Genomic DNA, 23,380 nt, shown 5'->3' with positions numbered 1-23,380 from the left:
CAGGAAGCGCTGTTTTGATTATTTGCTCACATAATGAGACACTTGACACATATCCAGACGGCTTATCAGGCAACACACAGGTCCCCACACCAAGACTCCTGGGAAACCTAATCGAGAAGGGGATGGCTCGAAAACTCTATCTAACTATCACTATGGAAAGGGAATTTAAGCTCGAAGCCCTAGTTGACGCGGGCTCCGACCTCACGCTTATATCCGCCCAACTGTTTGAAAGACTCAGATTTGAAGCACAGAGGCAAAATCGCACCCTTAACCTTCACACTTGTAAGCTAAATGTGCAGTCGTATAGCCAAAACGACATCCAGCTCAAGCACGTAGCTTCCATCCACCTGACAATTGGACCTATGAACCTGATACACCCCGTCTATGTCTCCCCGATAAACACTTATCCATTTCTCATCGGAAAAGACCTGCTGGGCCGCTTCGAACCCGTACTGGACTTCAAACAGCTGAAAGTCTGGGCTCAAGTGCGTGATCCTCTGCCCCTTCAGACACACACATCGTCTGAGCAAGACGGCCAAGTCACAGAGGTCACGGGAACTCCCGCAGAGCCCGACTGCCAGGTCACAAAGGTCACGGGACCCCCTGCAGCACACTGTGAAAACACAGCCTCAGCCCCAAAGCCAAGTTCAAGTTCGCTACGCTGCACACTTCAGCTATCCAAAGACTCTGATGCCTTCTGCCCCCAGGTCATGAATGACCTACAGCTAAATGACATTATCACAACGAACAATATCCCTGCACTGTGGGCAGACAACTCAGCCAAAAGTCTCTCACTGTGCAATGCAATCAGTAAAAACACAACACACGGCGACATGTGGGCACCCCCTAACCCCACATCCAGCCCCATTGTTGCAGTGCTAACCCACAGCAAGCGATTGACACCGGCTACAATGCCTCCCTTGCAGCTGCTATCGCTAACGCCGCAATGTTAATGTATTGCGGTCAATATCAACAGTTTGAATTTTTAGCATTGGAGCTTGAAATCTCTAAATCACTTTGTATAACGGTCATTGGTTGTTACAGGACTCCTTCAGCTGTTAACGGTGCTCTGCCCTCCTTAATGCAACTCCTCTCGGATTTTAACTCTAAGGAATTAGTAACCTTCGGAGACCTACATTGGAATTGGTTACAACCAATATCTGATGACTTTAGAGCTAATTGTGATTCACTTAATCTCTTCCAGATTGTCGACAGTCCCACATGGCCAAATTTTAAAATCCTGGAAAAATCATCTCTATTAGATGTAATTTTAACTAACGTTCCTCATAAGTATTCAACTGCTTCCATATTTGCAAACCACATCAGTGACCACTGTGTCATAGCTACAGTTAGAAATACTAAAATATCAAAAACCAAACCATATATTATAGTCAAGCGTAATATGAAGCTTTTGACGTGGCACTTTTTTCTGGTGCCGATGAACGGTCTGCTGTCCCTGCTTTTGATGTTGCGTTTTTTCGGAGTTCGGAATTCCCATAGCACAGGAGAAGACCATGGGCCCTTCTACATCCATTGAATTCCTCTGTATTGATCTAGATTCAACCAAATTCCAGGCATCCCTGCCCAAAGAGAAAATCGATCGAATAATTCTCGTCTCCTCTACTCTCCTCAAAAAATTCAACTGTTCAAAACGCGAACTTCTAGCCGTGCTCGGCCATTTAAACTTCGCCATGTGCATCATTCCGCAGAGTCGTCCCTTCATATCGCATCTCCTCTCACTCGCATCCTCCGTCCACTCGCTAGAGGATCTCATCTCTATAACTCAAGCATGTCGCGACGAAATCAAGTTATGGCTAACATTCCTAAACCAATGGAACGGCTTATCTATTTTTTTTATAGCAACCTCGTTTCATGCCCCATCGACATCCAATTGTTCACAGACGCCGCCCCCTCAATCGGGTTTGGTGGATTATATCAAGGTCACTGGTTTGCTTCTCCTTGGCCACCGGAGCTCCAGGACATAACACATTCCACAGCGCTATTCTAACTTTACCCGCTCGTAGTAGCGGCGTTCCTGTGGGGGAAAGAGTGGGCCACTAAAAGTATTTTAGTGCATTGCGATAACGACGCAACAGTGCATTGCATAAATAAAGGTCGTTCCCATGCTCCTTCCATGATGCCACTTCTAAGGCGCCTCACTTGGATTTCAGCTTGTGATCAGTTTATCATAATTGCTAAACACATCCCAGGATCAGAGAACCAAATCGCTGATTCCCTGTCTCGTTTTTTGTTTCAGAAATTCAGGACGCTGGCTCCAGAGGCGGACAAATTCCCAACTCCAGTACCTCACTATTCGCAACTAATATTCCCGTAACCCACCCGCTAAAACCCCTCCTCAACGCATCGCTCAACGCCATCCTCCAAGCGGTGTCTCCTAGGACCCTCCAATCCTACGTGACCGCTTGGAGAAATTTCAGAGCATTCCACATTTCCTACAACATACCGTTCCCCGATTTCACTCTCCTTTCAATCACCTTGTTTATTTCCTACCTCAATACCATTAAAGGCCTCCAAGTTGGGTCTATTAAAGGTTACCTGAGCGGCATTCAGTTTTTCCACAAACTGATGTATGGTGCTCCTTCTCAGGAGATAAATAACTCACAAACCTCCCTCCTGATCAAAGGGATTCAAAAATCTCAGCCCACCCGTCCTGACACCAGAGAACCCATAACACTAGACATCCTCAACAAATGTATCCGTACCCTCCGCACAGGCTACTAACCTCTCCATACCACCCGGACACTCGATGCCATGTTTATCCTAGCCTTTTTTGGGTTTCTCAGATGCTCAGAACTCGCTATCACATCAAAATTCGACCCCAAAAGCCATCCCACCACCTCAGACTTATCAGTACTAGATGGAGAAACAATCTCCTATTTGATTAAGCGAAGTAAGACTGACCAAACAAAAAAGGCCATTTTATCTACATGTTTAATTTCTCATCAGCAATTCATCCATGCCAGTCAGTTCTGGCTTATCTCCAATGGAGAAATTCCCAAGCTAAATCTCCCCTGGAACCTCTATTCACAGACGAATCAAACAAACCCGTGACACGCTTTTGGTTCCAAAAACATCTAAAATCCGTTCTCCAGCAGTCAGGTGTCCCAGCAAAAAACTTCTCAAGTCATTCATTCCGCATTGGTGCTGCAACCACAGCAGCTCAAAAAGGCCTCTCCCAACAGCAGATCCAAGATCTCGGGAGATGGTCCTCAGATGCTTTCCAAAGTTACATCAGGACCAACCGTTTCCACATCAAAAAAGCCCACCAAACCCTTATCAGCTAAAACCCTCCGGGTCGCCCACCGGCCCAGCGGATGAAGCAATTAATCTCCCAGTCAAACACTGTTCTTTCAAATGCTGTTCTTTCAAGTTTTTCAGCGAGTCACCGGGAAGTTCCCACGCAGCACAAAAGAGAGTGGAAAGTTTCCACGCAGCACGAAAGAGAGTGGAAAGTTTCCACGCAGCACAAAAGAGAGTGGAACGCTTCCACGCAGCACGAAAGAAAGTGGAACGCTTCCACGCAGCACGAAAGAGTGGAAAGCTTCCACGCAGCACGAAAGAGTGGAAAGTTGCCACGCAGCACGAAAGAGTGGAAAGCTTCCACGCAGCACGAAAGAGTGGAAAGCTTCCACGCAGCACGAAAGAGTGGAAAGCTTCCACGCAGCACGAAAGAGTGGAAAGTTTCCACGCAGCACGAAAGAGTGGAAAGCTTCCACGCAGCACGAAAGAGTGGAAAGCTTCCACGCAGCACGAAAGAGTGGAAAGCTTCCACGCAGCGTGAAAGAGTGGAAAGTTTCCTCGTAGCACGAAAGAGTGGAAAGCTTCCACGCAGCACGAAAGAGTGGAAAGCTTCCACGCAGCACGAAAGAGTGGAAAGCTTCCACGCAGCACGAAAGAGTGGAAAGTTGCCACGCAGCACGAAAGAGTGGAAAGCTTCCACGCAGCACGAAAGAGTGGAAAGCTTCCACGCAGCACGAAAGAGTGGAAAGCTTCCACGCAGCACGAAAGAGTGGAAAGTTTCCACGCAGCACGAAAGAGTGGAAAGCTTCCACGCAGCACGAAAGAGTGGAAAGCTTCCACGCAGCACGAAAGAGTGGAAAGCTTCCACGCAGCACGAAAGAGTGGAAAGCTTCCACGCAGCGTGAAAGAGTGGAAAGTTTCCTCGTAGCACGAAAGAGTGGAAAGTTTCCACGCAGCGTGAAAGAGTGGAAAGTTTCCACGCAGCGTGAAAGAGTGGAAAGTTTCCACGCAGCGTGAAAGAGTGGAAAGTTTCCACGCAGCACGAAAGAGTGGAAAGCTTCCACGCAGCACGAAAGAGTGGAAAGCTTCCACGCAGCGTGAAAGAGTGGAAAGTTTCCTCGTAGCACGAAAGAGTGGAAAGCTTCCACGCAGCGTGAAAGAGTGGAAAGTTTCCACGCAGCACGAAAGAGTGGAAAGCTTCCACGCAGCACGAAAGAGTGGAAAGCTTCCACGCAGCATGAAAGAGTGGAAAGCTTCCACGCAGCATGAAAGAGTGGAAAGCTTCCACGCAGCATGAAAGAGTGGAAAGCTTCCACGCAGCGCGAAAGAGTGGAAAGTTTCCTCGTAGCACGAAAGAGTGGAAAGTTTCCTCGTAGCACGAAAGAGTGGAAAGTTTCCACGCAGCGTGAAAGAGTGGAAAGTTTCCACGCAGCACGAAAGAGTGGAAAGCTTCCACGCAGCACGAAAGAGTGGAAAGTTTCCACGCAGCACGAAAGAGTGGAAAGCTTCCACGCAGCACGAAAGAGTGGAAAGCTTCCACGCAGCGCGAAAGAGTGGAAAGCTTCCACGCAGCGTGAAAGAGTGGAAAGTTTCCTCGTAGCACGAAAGAGTGGAAAGTTTCCACGCAGCGCGAAAGAGTGGAAAGTTTCCACGAAGCGTGAAAGAGTGGAAAGTTTTCACGTAGCGTGAAAGAGTGGAAAGTTTCCACGTAGCGTGAAAGAGTGGAAAGTTTCCACGTAGCGTGAAAGAGTGGAAAGTTTCCACGCAGTAAGGAAATGTTTTATTGTTGTTGTTTCTCTCATATTTCTCTTTTCCCGTTTTTCTTCTTTTAGACAATCTACCACCTACGCACACCAAACCAACTTCAGGGGCCCCCTGGTCAAGCAACCAGGCCCTTTCCCGAATGCCAGCCCGCCAAGCTCAGCTTTTTGGGGGGTAATTAGCCAGGCGGCTGTCCTATGCTCTCAGCATTTTGGGGGGGTACTCTGGGTTCGGGCCAAGTTCGAGCTTGAATCCCTCCCCCCGGACAGCACGCCATATACGCATTTATATTACTCTATATAATTATATGTAAGTGTGAACTCGTGAAACGTCAATTTTAATCATCTCAGGGGGTTTTCAGCGCAAGAACACCAGCTGATTTGTATGTTATTCGGTTCAGGAACTTTTTTTTTTTTTTTTACCATTAGGAAGAGAAAGACATTAATTTCAAATGGCACGAGCTGCAAACAGGTCATCGCGACTTAAGCCGGGTTCAGATGTCTCTGGAGATATTTTCGTGTCATCGCCAATATTTTAATATTTTCTTCTTTGTTTTGTAGCTCAACATTGTGCCAATAATAACCATCTTAATTTAAAGTCATATTAGGCCTGCTATGTGTCTATTTAAAGCATGTTGTGGATGGCGGTGCGTCAGATTAATGGAGTGTTTCCCAACAGGGGTGCGCGGGTGCGGCGTAAAAGGTTTCAGCACGGACTTGCATCGCGGTTCATCTCACATCTGATGACACATCTTTAATATGGGTTGTAACTTGAAAATAATGCTTTATGTATGTTTCTGTTGATGGATACACGTGCTGGCTCCTCAGTTGTACATTCCAACAACAGCGATAATAAAAGAAAAACGTGGGCAAACGGTCTCTCTGTGTAAACTTTGTTCTATGCATGCGAGTGCTGCCGTATCTTCGAATATGAATACGGGTGTAGAGCCAGAAGACGCGATGAAGAACTCATGTGCGATCGCGATGTGAGAAGATTTGTCTCTGTGCGGTCATCAGAAAGCGCGCACATGCACATCTCTCAGCGCGCAACTATTGAGTTCTCTTTCAAGTCTTGCGCTTGAACGGACAAACTCACACAAGAAATAGCCGATGTCAACATGTCCATCTTGATGAGTATCCAAGCAGACATAGTCTGAATATGCCTTAAGTGAACATACAGTCGAGAAAGCGATAAGGGTCTTAAAGGGGCAGTAGCCTTTACTGCTGTCTGTTTAATATCAAAGAAGATTAGGAATCACTCACTGCTCTTGATTGGATAGCTTTTGTAAGTTTAATAAGGATTAATATTTAATTTAAACAGTTTAATATGCAGTAATTTTTAATTTGATTACTTTATTCAATTTATTTACCTAAAAACTAATGTTAGACCTATCTGAAAAGCAAAGAAAGCAAAGATATTTTAACTTTGCTCAATAGTAATTATTTGTGCTGCTGCTTGTATTTAAGTTATTTGTTCTTTTCTTTGTTTTTATTTGACAGTAGTCCTTTTTTCCATGAACATAGCAAATACCGAACCATAGAGAAACCGTGAACCTGAAACTGTAAACCTTAAACCTAAAACCAAATCGTGAACGATTTGTACCGTTACACCGCTAGCGTAATGTATGCGAGGGGGTGCCACAAAATACAGAACATTTTCAAAGGGTGCCATGACTGAAGAAAGGTTGGGAAACACTGGATTGATGAATTAAGTTATCTAGGCTATTTGGCATGGCAGCACTTAAACGCGAGAAGGAACAAAAAAAAAGATGATTGCTTAAACAGCTTTTTCCGATATTAATCTCGGTGGAATTACCCCGAATAATGATATAACTGGTTTATTGAAGAAAGTGCAGGTTTGGAACAACATGAGGGTAAATAAATGATGACAGAATTTTCATTTTTAGGTGAACTATCCTTCTCTTTATTTTTTACTCCAGTACTGTACTTAATGTAGCCCAGTAAAATAATTTAATTTAGAGATTTTCTACTGAAATGTAATATATTAATTGTTTTATATATTAATGACTTTTTCCATGGATATTTAATTTTATTAATTAAGTTATACAAATAATTTCAATGAATTGACTTGGTAATTGTTGCTACAATCAAGCTCTTGTTCCTCCAATTCGTTTGAATGTTTTTGTGCTTTTTGGACATACGCATCATCATAAATAGGCCTGTTTTTCAAACCTTTAAGAATTTTCCCATAAATGTGCCCATCACTGAAAATGGGAGAATCTCAGCTTTAATGTGGTATATGGCTCATATTCAGGATAATTATGCATCAAATGTGTTGCAGTTTTAAAAATAAGCTTGTGTTTACATTGGAATTTCTCAAACACGATTTTCTGAGCCTGAAATTCAGCAAATCTTTAACATAGCCATACTGTTGATATTAGAGATATCCAGGTAATATTTTAACAGAATTTTATTTACAATATGTAGGATGGTTTTATGTTGAAAATATTGAATCACAAAAAAATGACTTTAGGAGGGTTTTCTCAGACAGGGTCACATATGCCACTGACTGTACCTGGGATGAAGACATTTCACACGCGCCGCCAGAAGAACACCTGCATGTGAATTCCTCCTGCAGTGTTCAGGTTAACTGTTAGTGCTGCACCGACCCGCGGGATGCTTTTATGAAGTTATTTGGCCCGCACCACTGTATATATTTTTACAACCCGCCCCGCACCCGCGACCATTAAAGGGGGGGTGAAACACTCACTTTCAGTCAATGTCATGTCAATCTTGAGTACCTATAGAGTAGCATTGCATCCTGCATATCTCCGAAAAGTCTTTTTTTTATATAATTATATAAGAAAGATGCGCTGATCCGAGTCTTTCCGAAAAAAGCCGAGCGGGTGGGGGCGTATCGTGTGAGCGGAGCTAAATAATGACGTGTGCGCGCCGCTGTTATTGTGTTGAGTGCGTCGTAAAGCTGTGTCATCCCCAACAGCGGGAAAAAACTTTATTCAAAATAAAAAAATGGCTTTTAATCAGATACTGTCACAACCGCTGGTGAAGATCCCACCGTCGGCCATCAGAGGTCGCGCTCACCAGAGTACTAACTCACTCACGGACTTCATTTCCCATAATCCCACATGCCGGGACTGATTACCATCCACCTGTTCCCCATCAACTGGCCTATATATTCTCTGAGCACACACACACACACTGCGAAGTCTTGTTCTGCCCCGGCGACATTTCTGAGCGTTTACCCATTGTTATTTCTGATCTGCCTGTTTACTGTTTATCGACTCTGATTCTTGCTGCCTGCCATTTTGACCTGTGTTTGCCTGGACTCTGGTTATTCGACTGTTTGCTGCCTGCCCTGACCCTTGCCTGGTATGATTAAGATTTACGCCTTGCCTGTGATACTACTGTTAATTCTTGGCTACCGACCTCTGCCTGTTATTGCTGTGAGTTTGTGTGTTTCCAATAAACTGCACATGGATCCCAATCCACCTGAGTCCTCATTACAGAAGACTTCGCCAAACACAGATCCAGCAGACTTCTCTCACTTCACACAAGAGCTCTCCGCACAAGCCAGCCAGCTAATGATGCATCACCAGCAACTCACACGATTGACCAGCATGATGGAGGAACTGGTTAAGGCCGTGCAGAGCCTCCATCTTACACCAGCAACGGCCGATGCACTATTTCCACGCCAAGAGCCACCAACCGCACCTGTTACAACGCCAACGAGCAGCCCACGTCTGGCATTCCCTGAAAAGTTTGACGGCACCCCGGCCAAATGCAAGGGATTTTTAATGCAGTGCTCCATCTTTCTGGCCCAACAACCAACCCTGTACTTCACAGACTCTGGTAAGATTTCACTAATCTGTTCACTGCTCACTGGGAAAGCACTTGACTGGGCAACAGCAGTCTGGGACGAACGAACCCGCGAGAGCACTACATATGCCAACTTCATTCAACGCCTACGCATAGTTTTCGACCATGCTGAGGGAGGACGAAACGCAGGTGAACAGCTGCTCGCCCTCCGGCAAGGGAGATGTACGGCAGCAGAATTTGCGCTCACTTTCCGCACCCTAGCAGCACAAACCGTGTGGGTAGAGGACACCTTGAAAACCCTATTTCGCCAAGCCCTCAATGAGGAACTGCAGACAGAACTCGCATGCCGCGATGAGGACAAGAGTTTGGATCAATTCATCGAACTGGCGATTCGCATTGACAACCTCATCCGCTCTCGCCGAGGACCACGAAGTGGTGGCAACCCGATGCTCTCTCAGCCCCTCAACAGCAGTGATGAACCCATGCAAATTGGTCGCACACACATCTCTTCTGAGGAACGAGAGCGCCGCATCCGAAATCATCTGTGCCTCTACTGTGGTCTTTCCGGACATCGCAGAGCCGAGTGCCCGACCATCGCAACCACAGCCCCGCCGGGTGAGTTTGCTCATTTCCACTGTTTCTCACCACAACTGCCTAGATTTTCCAGTCACAGTAACCTACCAGTCTAAAGTAATTGCAACCCAGGCATTAATAGACTCTGGAGCTGCAGGCAACTTCATTGATGAAGGTCTGATTCGTCAACATGAAATACCGCTAAACCCATGCAACTTTCCTCTGGCAGCGCTAGATGGGCGCCCCCTGGGGACCGGACAAGTACATTTCACCACCACCGAACTTCACTTACAAGTGGGCGCTCTACATACTGAATCCATCCAGTTCTACGTCATTCATTCTCCACACCGGATTATTCTGGGCTTCCCCTGGCTACAAGACCACAACCCGCAGATCTCCTGGCAGGATAAGCAGATCACCCAATGGGGTCCTTCATGTCACTCCCGCTGCATCCGTTCTGTCAGGCTACTACCCATTCGATCTACCAGCATGCACCACACCACGGACTCCAAAACCAGGTATTCCTTCGGCATACGCGGACCTCTTAGAAGCCTTCAGCAAGACCAAAGCCTCACAACTCCCTCCTCATCGCAACACCGACTGCGCCATCGAACTGCTACCTGGTACCACTCCGCCTAGGGGTCGCATCTTTCCTCTGTCCGAACCGGAGGATCTAGCAATGGAAACATACATTCAAGAGGAGCTGGCCAAGGGGTTCATCCGATCATCTACCTCACCTGCTGCTGCGGGATTCTTCTTCGTGGGGAAGAAGGATGGAGGCCTTCGTCCTTGCATCGACTACCATGGGCTTAACGATATAACGGTCAAGTTCAGATATCCTCTGCCACTGGTACCCGCTGCCTTGGTAAATACTTTGGCAGATCGAAGTTGTTCTAAGTTGGACCTTCGGTCTGCCTATAACCTCATTCGCATCCGGGAGGGTGACGAATGGAAAACGGCATTCTCCACTAGTAATGGGCACTATGAATACCTCGTCATGCCCTTCGGCCTGTCCAACAGTCCATCGGTGTTCCAATCATTCGTCAACGACATCTTTCGAGACCTATTGCATCAATGTCTGGTGGTATACATCGACGACATCCTCATCTATTCAAACACCATGGAAGAACACATTCAACACGTACGAACGGTCTTGCAGCGCCTCATCAAGCACCAGCTGTACGCCAAGTCAGAGAAATGTGAGTTCCACCAAACCTCAGTAACATTTCTTGGTTATGTCATTAGCCCAGAGGGAGTGGCGATGGATGAAGGAAAGGTTTGGGCAGTCGTGGAATGGCCTCAACCCACCACTCTGAAAGAGCTGCAAAGATTCTTGGGGTTCGCCAACTTCTACAGGCGCTTTATCAGAGGTTACAGTTCAGTCGCCGCACCACTCACTTCCATGACAAGAGGAGTAGGCAACAAGCTACGATGGTCCGCCGAGGTCTTGCAAGCATTCAGTAACCTGAAGAATAGATTCACATCGGCACCCATCCTGCACCACCCTGACCCTCAACTACCCTTTGTGTTGGAGGTGGATGCCTCTAACACAGGAACTGGCGCCATTCTCTCACAACGGCAAGGTAAACCACCTAAATTATTCCCCTGTGCTTTTTATTTCAGAAAACTGTCAACAACGGAGCAAAACTATGACGTGGGCAATCGCGAACTTCTAGCCATGAAGACAGCTTTTGAGGAGTGGCGTCATTGGCTTGAGGGAGCGAGACATCCATTCCTGGTGCTGACGGATCATCGCAACCTTGAGTACTTGCACTCAGCCAAGAGACTAAACCCCAGGCAAGCTAGATGGGCACTCTTCTTTACTCGATTTGATTTCTCTATCACCTACATTCCAGGTTCCAAGAACATCAAGGCAGATGCGTTGTCACGTCAGTTTGACAGCGCTCCACAGAATACCTTGCAAGACCCAATTATCCCACCCACCCTCATCGTCGCTCCAGTTCAATGGGACATCATGTCAGAGATTGCACAAACACACAAGCAGAACCCGCCTCCCGCTGCATGTCCCAACGATCGTACCTTTGTGCCGCCAGGGCTCAGGGAGAAGGTAATTCGATGGGTACACTCCTCTACAAGCTCCGGTCACCCGGGAATCACCACGACAACCAGGCTAATAAGGAACCGATTCTGGTGGGACTCATTACAAGCAGATGTTGCAGACTTCGTCAATGCTTGCCACACATGCGCCGCAGCAAAGACCCCAAAACAACTCCCAGCAGGTCTATTACAACCACTACCCATCCCTCAGCGTCCATGGTCTCACATAGCTATCGACTTCGTTACTGATCTACTGCCATCTCAAGGTAACACCACCATACTAACTGTGATTGATCGGTTTTCCAAAGGATGTCGACTAATCCCTCTGCCTAAGTTACCCACAGCCTTCGAAACTGCTGAACACCTGCTCCAGGTTTCAGGCCTGTTTATCGACTCTGATTCTTGCTGCCTGCCATTTTGACCTGTGTTTGCCTGGACTCTGGTTATTCGACTGTTTGCTGCATGCCCTGACCCTTGCCTGGTATGATTAAGATTTACGCCTTGCCTGTGATACTACTGTTAATTCTTGGCTACTGACCTCTGCCTGTTATTACTGTGAGTTTGTGTGTTTCCAATAAACTGCACATGGATCCCAATCCACCTGAGTCCTCATTACATATACAGCCATACATCTATGATCCGGAATCAGACCCAGAGGCTGAAGTTGAACAGGAGCAGCAGCAAAAAACGACTAGAGCAGGACGTCTCTATGTGGTACAAGTTATACACTAACTATATAATATGCTTAGCAGCTTGTGTTATTTACATATTTATACTTGAATTATATCGTCATATTTTTTTTCTTTGAAAGTGTACATGTGGGAAGTGCAGTTGTGTGTGTGTGTGTGTGTTTACGCGTGGTTTGTGTAGACAATTGTAGTAAGTGGACTGGTTTTGCACGGCAGGCTAGTGTTTACATAGAAAGACATGGAATAGTAGCGCATTTGAATGAAGAAGCGCGCTTATTTAGTTCAACATATTTCCCCACTCTTTGTGTATTGTTGTTTGGAGTGCTTTTACAATACACAAACATAAAGTTACACATATAGTGGCCAGCTAAACAAATGTACACGCACTACACATCGCATGCTCCATTGATCAATTAACTATACGTGATCATGTTTGGGCTACTTGATGGGCATAGGCAAAAACACAGACATTTGAAGCAGTCTAACTCACCGCCCGCGGTTCTAACGTTGGGACCTTTATCGTTGGGACTGCTCCATCCTTCAGCATTAGGCGATCGGAAAATCCGGCGTCGAGCTGGGCCTTGTTTATGAAACAGTCGGCACCGAAATGCAGCGAACAGACATAAACCTTTGCGGAACTCAGTTGCTGATCCGGAAAAGCAAATTACATCCACTGTTGCCTTAACGCGGGGTTTTTTGGCAATCTGTACAGGGCTGTCTTGGTCTGGTAACCAAAAACGCACTTTTTTGGTGACATTGTTAATTTCTTGAAGTCACATCACCTGTGCAGCGCAGCCTACGAGCCAGCGCTTTGATGGGCGTCGCCTGTTGCTTTCACACTCTCCCTCTCTCTCTCACGCTCTTCCGGTAGAATTGCCCGTACGACCCATACAAGGAAATTCCGACCTATTAACGTCAAGTGGACCCATGATCGAAAAAAATTTGCCGAAACTTATGACTAACCGGAAGTAGTATTTTTGACAAAGAAATACTCCCATCAAACGTCCACCTTAACTTTTGAAACTTTGTCTATGTTTAGTATGGGATTCCAAGTCTTTAACAGTGTAAAAAGATCAGTATGCATGAAACAGCATTTCACCCCCCCTTTAAATAGACATATTATGAGATGACCCGCGCATCACTAGTTCAGGGCTATCAGGGCTGTCATGTCAACAAATGCACGTGCGATGGCATCCCCTAATGTAGTACTATGTATCCATTTTGTTAAATTGTTTTTTGTCTTATGTGTATTTTTTTTATTTTTTTATTTTTTGTATTATGATGCTATGTCTACCTGCCAAGAGACTCCAGATGAAATTTAGCGCTCTAACTAACTCTGGCGCATTTACATTTTGAGTGTAAAACAAAAAATGTTAATTAATGTGTATTGTCCCTTTTAAAAAAAAAAAAAAAAAAAAGCACTTCTCAGAACAAGACTTTCTTCATGATTTATCTAATTTTGACTGGGAAAAAAATGTATAACAGTGCAGATGTTGATAGTGCCTGGAATCTCATGAAGGCTTTGTAAATATAATTAATAAGTACGCTCCTTTAAAGAAATACAGAGTTAAAGGCCGAAACAATGCTTGGTTTTCTCTGGATTTAGCAAAGATCCTTCATGACCGCAATGTGGCATGGGCAAAAGCCGGAAAATCTAATGAGAACTCTGACTGGCTGGTTTTTAGGCAGCTGCGCAATGCATGTACTCTCAAAATTAGAAAAGCCAAAGCTGATCATTTTCTTTCTCAAACTACTCATAGCCTGAATAACTCATCAAAATTCTGTAAAACTATCAATCAATCAACTTTATTTATATCGCTCTTCTCCAATGCCGATTGTTTCAAAGCAGCTTCAGTGTTAAACAGGACAATACTGCAGCAGAATTAGATTTGGCTGTACAGTCGTTCTGGAGTAAACAGTGATGTTATCAGCTTATTTTAATTTATCATATAGAGACAATGTTGGCAGATCAGTATTATAGTTTATAGAATTAAATAAAACCTAATTCATTAATTTTATCTGTATAACTAGTTGAATAACTTTGATTATAATTTTAGTGTCATAAACTGAGCAAGCCAAGCCAAAGGCGACAGTGGCAAGGAACTGAAACTCCATCAGGGCATGATGGAGAAAAATAAACCTTGGGAGAAACAAGACTCAGTCGGGGTGCCAGTTCTCCTCTGGCCTATTAACACACCGTGTAAGATTATTATTCAGGCAACCTTACAGGTCAAAAATCATATTAGATCGGATTATATAAAATTTCAGGGTATCCCGGAAGAGACGGGTTTATTTAGGATGGTGTGTCGATTACACAAGAGTATGAATATTTGAAAGATCGGAGTTATTGCGCCTGAGATGGGTTTTTTGAGCATGACGTGCCGGTGAGGCAAATTCGGAGGAGACACCAATGGACACGGTCTCAGCAGACACTCCAGGAAGAGCTGGTCATGTCCAGGCGCAGGTCCACCATCCGATACTATCAGAAAACAGTAAAGGTCAGGAGTTTCCTTCAAGCGTTGTGATAGACTCTAAAACAATTACTGACAAAACCAAAATTATTGATTGTTTCAATGAACATTTTATAGCCTCAGGATTTTTATTTGAGTCACTAAATACTCAACATAAGGGTTCCCCTATAGTGGAGACTGTTGGTTCCGAACCTTCTACTCAGTGTTTTAGTTTTAGTCCTGTTACAGTTTCAGACGTAGATAAAGCCCTCAAACATTTGGACACAACAAAATCTGCAGGCCCTGACAAATTGGATCCTTACTTTTTAAAGTTAGCAGCTAATTTTATTTCCATGCCTTTAACTAATATTTTTAAAGGGGGGGTGAAATGCTGTTTCATGCATACTGATCTTTTTAAACTGTTAAAGACATGGAATCCAATACTAAACATAGACAAAGTTTCAAAAGTTAAGGTGGACGTTTGATGGGAGTATTTCTTTGTCAAAAATACCGGTTAGTCATAAGTTTCGGCAAGTTTTTTGCGATCATGCGTCCCCTTTGACATTAATGGGGGCGGAATTTCCTTATATGGGCCTTACGGACAATTCTACCGGAAGAGCGTGAGAGAGAGAGAGAGAGAGAGAGAGAGAGAGAGAGAGAGAGAGAGAGAGAGAGAGAGAGAGAGAGAGAGAGAGCGAAAGCAACAGCCTACGCCCATCAAAGCGCTGGCTCGTAGGATGTGCTGAACAGTCGATGTGCACATAACAATGTCACCAAAAAAGTGCGTTTTTGGTTGCCAGACCAAGACAGTCCTGTACAGATTCCCCAAAAACCCCGCGGTAAGGCAACAGTGGATGGAATTTGCTTTTCCGGATCAGCAACTGAGTTGCGCGAATGTTTATATCTGTTCGCTGCATTTCGGTGCCGACTGTTTCATAAACAAGGCCCAGCTCGACGCCGGCTTTTCCGATCGCCTAATGCTAAAGGATGGAGCAGTCCCAACGATAAAGGTCCCAACGTTAGAACCGCAGGCGGTGAGTGAGACTGCTTCAAATGTCTGTGTTTTTGCCTATGCTCATCAAGTAGCCCAAACATGATCACGTATAGTTAATTGATCAATGGAGCATGCGATGTGTAGTGTGTGTACATTTGTTTAGCTGGCCACTATATGTGTAACTTTATGTTTGTGTATTGTAAAAGCACTCCAAACAACAATACACAAAGAGTGGGGAAATATGTTGAACTAAATAAGCGCGCTTCTTCATTCAAATGCGCTACTATTCCGTGTCTTTCTATATAAACACTAACTTAGCCTGCCCAAAACTAGTCCGCTTAATAACGTTACAATTGTCTACACAAACCACGCTGTGAAGAGCACTCCCAGAGGAATCAGCGTCGCCCTGGCAACCAACGGAGAACACCTGCACGTCCTCGTCACCGGCTGATCGGTCACAGCTGCTCCCCATCAGCCCGCATGCTCTTAAGGAGCACACGTTGACTGAGAAGGGGCGCTTGAAGCAAATGCAACGCTGTGCTAATCTCTCTCTCATCTCTTCACAGAAAGCAGCGAGTGACCGACAGCCCAACCACTTTGGAGCACGTCTGGGCACCCACTTTCACTTCCCCCAGAAGCGGAGAGCACGACGAGCACACCGGAAGCACAGGCCACCTGAACCCGGAGCAGCACACTTTCACCAGGCACCTCACCCTCCTCAATAAAACCACCCTCCGGGGCTTTGATTTTCACATACCTCTTGTCGAGTGATTCTTCACCCCGTGACAGTGGTGGAGAATGCGGGCAAGTCAGTGAAGAATCACCAACGAGATCACCGCTCCAACACCAAAAAAAAAAAAAAAAAAAAAAAAAAAAATTCCCCTCTTTCTCTCTGTTTATTTCACCAGCACCACCGAAGGCGGCGCGCGCGTCCCCGCGATGGAGGACGTCTTACAACGCCTCGCTGAAGTAAGCATCCGCCAGCAGCAAATAGCTGAACATCTCGCCACTCGCCTTGGTCGCACGGAGGATGAACTCGCCGCCATCCGGGCGACTGCAGCACAGCGGGTTCCGCTGCCAGAGCCTCGGGCGCAGGCCATCCGGCTGTTACCCAAGATGACAGCTGATGACGACGTAGTGGCCTTCCTCCAGGTCTTCGAAAACACCGCCCACCGAGAGGGATGGCCCGCGGGCGAGTGGGCACGCGCGCTGGCCCCCCTCCTCACCGGTGAAGCACAGAGAACTTACTTTTCGCTCCCCCTGACGAGCGCCGACAGTTATGTCACCGTTAAGCGAGATATCCTGGCGAGGCTGGGCCTCTCCCCGGTGTGCGCGGCCCAACAGTTCCATGAGTGGGAATACAAGCCCCGGGTGCCAGCCCGTGCCCAGGCCGCCGAACTCAGCCGCATCGCTCAGCACTGGCTGTTAGAAGGAAGTCCCACCGCAGCGCAAGTAGCGGAACGGGTGGTCGCCGATCGCCTCCTGCGCGCCCTGCCTCGCGCCCAACGACAAGCCGTCGGCATGAGGAACCCACGTGGCGTCCAGGAACTAGTGGACACGATCGAGCTGGCGGATGCTGTCCATTCCAGCGGGGCCGGGGACCGCCTGCCGCCATTTCCCCGGAGGGTGGTCCAGGAGCGACGCCCGCTCGAAGGCACCGCGCGACCAATCAGCAGGCCGACGGTTCCCCCGCCACGAGACGAGCCCATGCCAAGTGCAGATACACCATCACCTCCGCGAGCCTGGCTGGCAGGCTGCATCCTCCATCAACGAGTGCCGGCGGGAGCCCCCGAAGCAGAGGTGAAGGTTGATGGGAAGCGGCTCCGGGCGCTGTTGGACTCAGGCAGCGCGGTCACCCTCATGCAGTCGCGTCTGTGTGCCCGTCGAAGCGGCCCGGAAAATTTCCTACCGATCACATGTGTGCACGGAGACACTTGCCAAGTACCGGCCCGGGAGATGGTCATTTCGTCCCCCCAGGGGACCTGGCCGGTGGAAGTAGGCCTGGTGAAGGACCTGCCGGTGGCCGTGCTGCTTGGAAGGGACTGGCCCGGCTTCGAGAAGCTACTGTCTGCCTCTACGCAGCCTGCCAGCCAAAAGGGGAATCGTCGAAGACCAAGGCGGCCGTCTGGACCCCGCCGCCGACCCGCCCTGCTTGTCTCCGACAGTGGGAGAGAAGGTGAGACCCCCTCCCAATCTACTAATCTGTTTTATGATGTGTACCAACAGGCTGCTAGAGGGGGCTCTTTCGCCAAGGAACAGCGGGAGGACGACCGACTCAAGCACTGTTGGGGCCAGGTGCGAGTAGTAGATGGAGAAGACGTCCTCCCCCGGCCTCACCCTCTCCCACATTTTGTTGTCGAGAATGGCCTGCTGTATTGTGTCGCCCAGCGAAGGGGGGAGGAGAAAAAATTACTAGTTGTACCTCGGGCCAAGACCGAGACAATCCTGGAACTGGCCCATTCCCACCCCATGGCAGGCCACCTCGCGGCAGCCAATACCGCTCAACGCATCCGCGATCGCTTCCATTGGCCGGGCCTGGACGCCGAAGTAAAGCGGTTTTGCCAAGCCTGCCCGACCTGTCAGGCCACGTCGCCCAGGACTCCTCCCCCCAGCCCACTCATCCCGCTGCCGATTATCGAGGTGCCCTTCGAGCGGATTGAAATGGACATCGTGGGGCCGTTGCCTAAGTCTGCCCGAGGGCACCAGCACATCCTGGTCATCGTCGACTATGCCACCCGGTACCCAGAAGCAGTTCCCCTACGGAAGGCCACCGCGAAGTCCATCGCCCAGGAGCTGTTTCTGCTGGCCAGCCGAGTCGGCCTTCCTTCGGAAATCCTGACTGACCAGGGAACCCCCTTCATGTCCCGGCTAATGGCAGACCTCTGCCGGCTGCTGCGGGTGAAGCAGTTGAGGACCACTGTCTACCATCCCCAAACCGATGGGCTCGTAGAGAGATTTAACCAGACCCTCAAGCAAATGCTCCGGCGCGTGGCTGCAGAGGACAAGCGGGATTGGGACCTCATGATCCCCTACGTGCTTTTCGGGATCCGCGAAGTGCCCCAGGCCTCAACTGGCTTCACCCCCTTCGAACTCCTGTTTGGCCGTCAACCTCGGGGCCTCTTGGACGTGGCCCGGGAAGCGTGGGAGCAGCAGCCGGCCCCTCATCGGACCATCGTTGAACATGTCCGGCAAATGAGGGAACGGATCGACCGAGTGATGCCGTTAGTCCGGGAACACCTCACCAGGGCCCAACAGGCGCAGCAACGTCTCTACGACCGGGCAGCACAACCACGGGAGTTCCAACCGGGAGACCGCGTCATGGTCCTGGTCCCCAGCTCCGCCTGCAAATTTCTGGCCTCCTGGCAAGGACCCTACTCGGTGGTGGAGAGGATTGGGCCAGTCACATACCGCCTGAGACAGCCGGGACGACGGCAGGCAGAGCAACTCTACCACATCAACCTCCTGAAGAAATGGGTGGGGACCCGGGACCAGGTAGCTGCCCTAAGCCTCACCGAACCCGTGGTTGTGGATGTCAACCCCCACCTGTCGGCTGCCCAGAAGACGGAGCTGCAGCACCTGGTCAGTCAGTTCCAGGATGTGTTCTCCTCCCAGCCCGGGCAGACCAACGTGCTTCAACACCACATCCGGACGGCCCCCGGGGTCGTCGTTAGGCAACGGCCCTACCGAGTCCCCGAGGCTCGTCGGCAGGCTATTGAGGAAGAGGTCCAACAAATGCTAAAGTTGGGGGTAATAGAACCATCCCGGAGTCCGTGGTCCAGCCCCATCGTGATGGTCCCAAAACCGGATGGCACCCTCCGCTTTTGTAACGACTTCCGCCGCCTGAACGAAGTCTCCGAATTCGACGGGTACCCCATGCCTCGAGTGGATGAACTGCTGGACCGCCTGGGGAGGGCCCGGTACATCAGCACGCTGGACCTCACCAAGGGCTATTGGCAGGTACCGCTCTCCGAGGCCGCCAAACCGAAGACCGCCTTTTCCACCCCCAGTGGCCATTAGCAGTACCGGACCCTTCCCTTCGGCCTGCACGGGGCCCCCGCAACGTTCCAGCGGATGATGGACATCCTCCTGCGGCCCCACCAGGCCTACGCAGCGGCCTATCTAGATGACGTCGTGGTCCACTCCGAGGCATGGGACGAACATCTGGATCGTCTGCGGAGGGTGCTCTCGGAGCTCCGGCGGGCTGGACTTACCGCCAACCCCCGAAAATGCCACCTAGCCCTCTCTGAGGCCAAGTACCTGGGTTTCCAGGTCGGACGAGGACTGATCCGGCCGCAAGAAAAGAAAGTTGAGGCCATCCACGCTGCCCCAAAACCCCGGACAAAGATCCAAGTACGAGCCTTCTTGGGGTTGGCGGGTTATTACCGATGTTTTATCCCCAACTTCTCCTCTTTAGCCGCCCCCCTGACAGACCTGACCAGGAAGGGGCAGCCGGAGAAAGTATGCTGGACCCCGTCGGCGGAAGAGGCCTTCTCCCAGGTCAAAGCAGCACTTACGTCCTCGCCGGTTCTCCGCGCCCCGGATTTTAGCTGCCCCTTCCTGCTGCAGACGGATGCCTCCGACACAGGACTGGGAGCGGTCCTCTCCCAAATTCAAGAAGGTGAGGAGCATCCGATAATTTATATCAGCAGGAAGCTGTCCCCGGCCGAGAGGAAGTACGCCGCCGTGGAGAAAGAAGCCCTGGCCATCAGGTGGGCAGTCCTGGAGCTCCGGTACTACCTCCTAGGCCGCAAGTTCACCCTGGTAACCGACCACGCGCCCCTACAGTGGATGGCCCGGGCCAAGGACACCAACGCCAGGGTGACTCGCTGGTTCCTAGCACTCCAGGACTTCCACTTTGAAGTTCGCCATCGAGCCGGGGCCGCCAACGCGAACGCCGATGGCCTCTCCCGGATCTGGACAGCTTACGCAGGTCTGTCAGGGGTCATTCCCCACCCTCCCCGACTTTCACCCCTACTCTCTACATGTCTTCACAGGACCAGAACGACGCTTAGGGGGGGGGGAATGTGACGAGCACTCCCAGAGGAATCAGCGTCGCCCTGGCAACCAACGGAGAACACCTGCACGTCCTCGTCACCGGCTGATCGGTCACAGCTGCTCCCCATCAGCCCGCATGCTCTTAAGGAGCACACGTTGCACTGAGAAGGGGCGCTTGAAGCAAATGCAACGCTGTGCTAATCTCTCTCTCATCTCTTCACAGAAAGCAGCGAGTGACCGACAGCCCAACCACTTTGGAGCACGTCTGGGCACCCACTTTCACTTCCCCCAGAAGCGGAGAGCACGACGAGCACACCGGAAGCACAGGCCACCTGAACCCGGAGCAGCACACTTTCACCAGGCACCTCACCCTCCTCAATAAAACCACCCTCCGGGGCTTTGATTTTCACATACCTCTTGTCGAGTGATTCTTCACCCCGTGACAACGCGTAAACACACACACACACACGTGCACAACTGCACTTCCCACATGTACACCTTCAAAGACAAAAATACGACGATATAATTCAAGTATAAATATGTAAATAACACAAGCCGCTCAGCATATTATATAGTTAGTGTATAACTTGTACCGTAGTGTATAGAGACGTCCTGCTCTAGTCGTTTTTGCTGCTGCTCCTGTTCAACTGCAGCCTCTGGGTCTGATTCCGGATCATAGATGTATGGCTGTATCTGATTAAAAGCCATATTTTTATTTTGAATAAAGTTTTTTCCCGCTGTTAGAGATGACACAGCTTTACGACGCACTCGACTCAACAACAGCGACGCGCACACGTCATTCTTTAGCTCCGCTCACACGATGCGCCCCCACCCGCTCGGCTTTTTCCGGAAAGACTCTGAACAGCGCATCTTTCTTATATAATTATTAAAAAAATAAAGACTTTTCGGAGATATGCAGGATGCAATGCTACTCTATAGGTACTCAAGATTGACATGACACTGACTGAAACTGAGTGTTTCACCCCCCCTTTAATCGGTGCTTGAACATAAATATTATTCCGTCCTTCTGGAAATCAGCTTTTGTGGTTCCCCTGTTAAAAGGTGGTGATCCTGCTATATTAAATAACTATAGACCGATCTCTAAATTGTCCGCCCTGCCCAAGGTTTTAGAGTCTCTTGTCAGTGATCAATTAAAAATGTATTTAGACAGTAAAAATGTTATATTTGATTTTCAATCGGGTTTTAGAAAATAGGTATAGTACAACATCTGCAGCTCTTAAGGTTTTAAATGACTTCATTGACTCCATAGAAAAAAAGCAGCATTGTGCAGCCCTTTTTATTGACCTTTCTAAGGCTTTTGATATAGTGGACCACACAGTGCTTAAGCACCGACTGTGGAGGGCAGGACTTTCTGAACAAACTGTAAGTTGGTTTGTTAATTACCTTACAGACAGAACTCAGTGTGTGCAGGCGGAGGGAAATACCTCTAGCCATCTCACAGGGATCAGTGCTGGGTCCACTGTTTTTCATTCTATATATAAATGACATAAATCATAACATATTGAAAGGAAATTTTCATTCATATTCTGCAGATGACACTGTACTGTATTGCTCTGCAGCCACAGCAGTCCAGGCCCTCTCCCCATTACAATTTGATTTTAATATGCTTTAAAAAAAAACATTTATGATCTAAAACTTGTTTTAAATGCTGAAAAAAGTAATGCTTTTTTCAAATTTAAAATATATATTAAATATGCCTTTTATCATCACTTCTCAGGGTAAGAAGATTGAATGTGTTTCTAAATACATAGATCTCGGTATTTTAATAGATGATTCTCTTTCTTTTACTTCTCATATTCAGCAGCTGGCAAAAAGATTAAAACTTAAACTAGGATTTTATTTTAGAATCAAATCCTGTCTCTCATTCGAATCTAAAAAGAGGTTAGTTGCTGGTACTTTTACGTCTATTATTGACTATGGTGATATTTTATATATGCACTGGATACTATATACCATGGAGCTTTGAGGTTTATCACTGGTCTTAAAGTCCTCACTCACCACTGTGAACTGTATGAACGTGTTGGATGGTCTTCTCTGTCAACACGGAGACTACAACACTGGTATGTTTTTATATATTAGGCTATTTTAGGTCTTCTTCCATCCTACCTTCTGACCTACATCAGTGTAAAAGATATTGGGACTTACAATCTTCGGTCGCAGGATCTTGTTCTTCTGTCTGTACCAAATGTTAGACCTGAGCTGGGGAAAAGGCATTTAACTTTGCTGCTCACTTCGCATGGAACAAGTTACAGAAACATGTAAAACTTAGTAAGCTTGTCTCATTGGTTACTTTTAAGAGGATATTAACTGACTTGGAAGCAGCCACATCTGGCTGTAGTTGTTCGGCATGATATGCTAAGGATTTGTGGTTGTTGTATCTGCTATTTTAGTTGACCTATGTTATTGTGTATTATGTGTTGTATGTATGGTTGTACTGCTGCCTATCTTGGCCAGGACACTCTTGAAAAAGAGATTTTTAATCTCAACGAGTACTTTCCTGGTTAAATAAAGATGAAAAAAAAAAAAAAAAAAAAAAAAAATTATATATATATATATATATATATATATATATATATATATATATATATATATATATATATATAACTGGGCAGAGTGCAAGATCCGAACCGCTTTCTGAACCAGCGAGGCTTCAGACGTCATTGATGACGTCACTGGTCTGAACGATATGAGCCTCGATACGCGCTTCACTGAAAGTTCCGGGGATTTCTCGACACACACACTGAAGCCTCTGCGCAGAACGTAACATCACTACTTAATGGT

The 23,380-nt window shown here is 47.8% G+C and overlaps 1 protein-coding gene and 1 pseudogene across 1 annotated transcript in view; one reads left to right on the top strand and one right to left on the bottom strand.

Annotated features, from left to right (window-relative positions):
- The window catches only part of LOC137079577 (cytolytic toxin-alpha-like), a 146,869-nt gene that overhangs the window by 114,573 nt on the left and 8,916 nt on the right, over positions 1 to 23,380 (bottom strand). The window lies entirely within an intron of this gene.
- Positions 363 to 3,305, top strand: LOC137079574 (uncharacterized; annotated as a pseudogene).

This window comes from Pseudorasbora parva, chromosome 6 (assembly GCF_024679245.1).
Source record: "Pseudorasbora parva isolate DD20220531a chromosome 6, ASM2467924v1, whole genome shotgun sequence".
Lineage (NCBI taxonomy): Eukaryota > Metazoa > Chordata > Actinopteri > Cypriniformes > Gobionidae > Pseudorasbora > Pseudorasbora parva.
The sequence above is the reverse complement of the archived record's forward strand: the minus strand, read 5'-3'. Positions and strand labels throughout refer to the sequence as shown.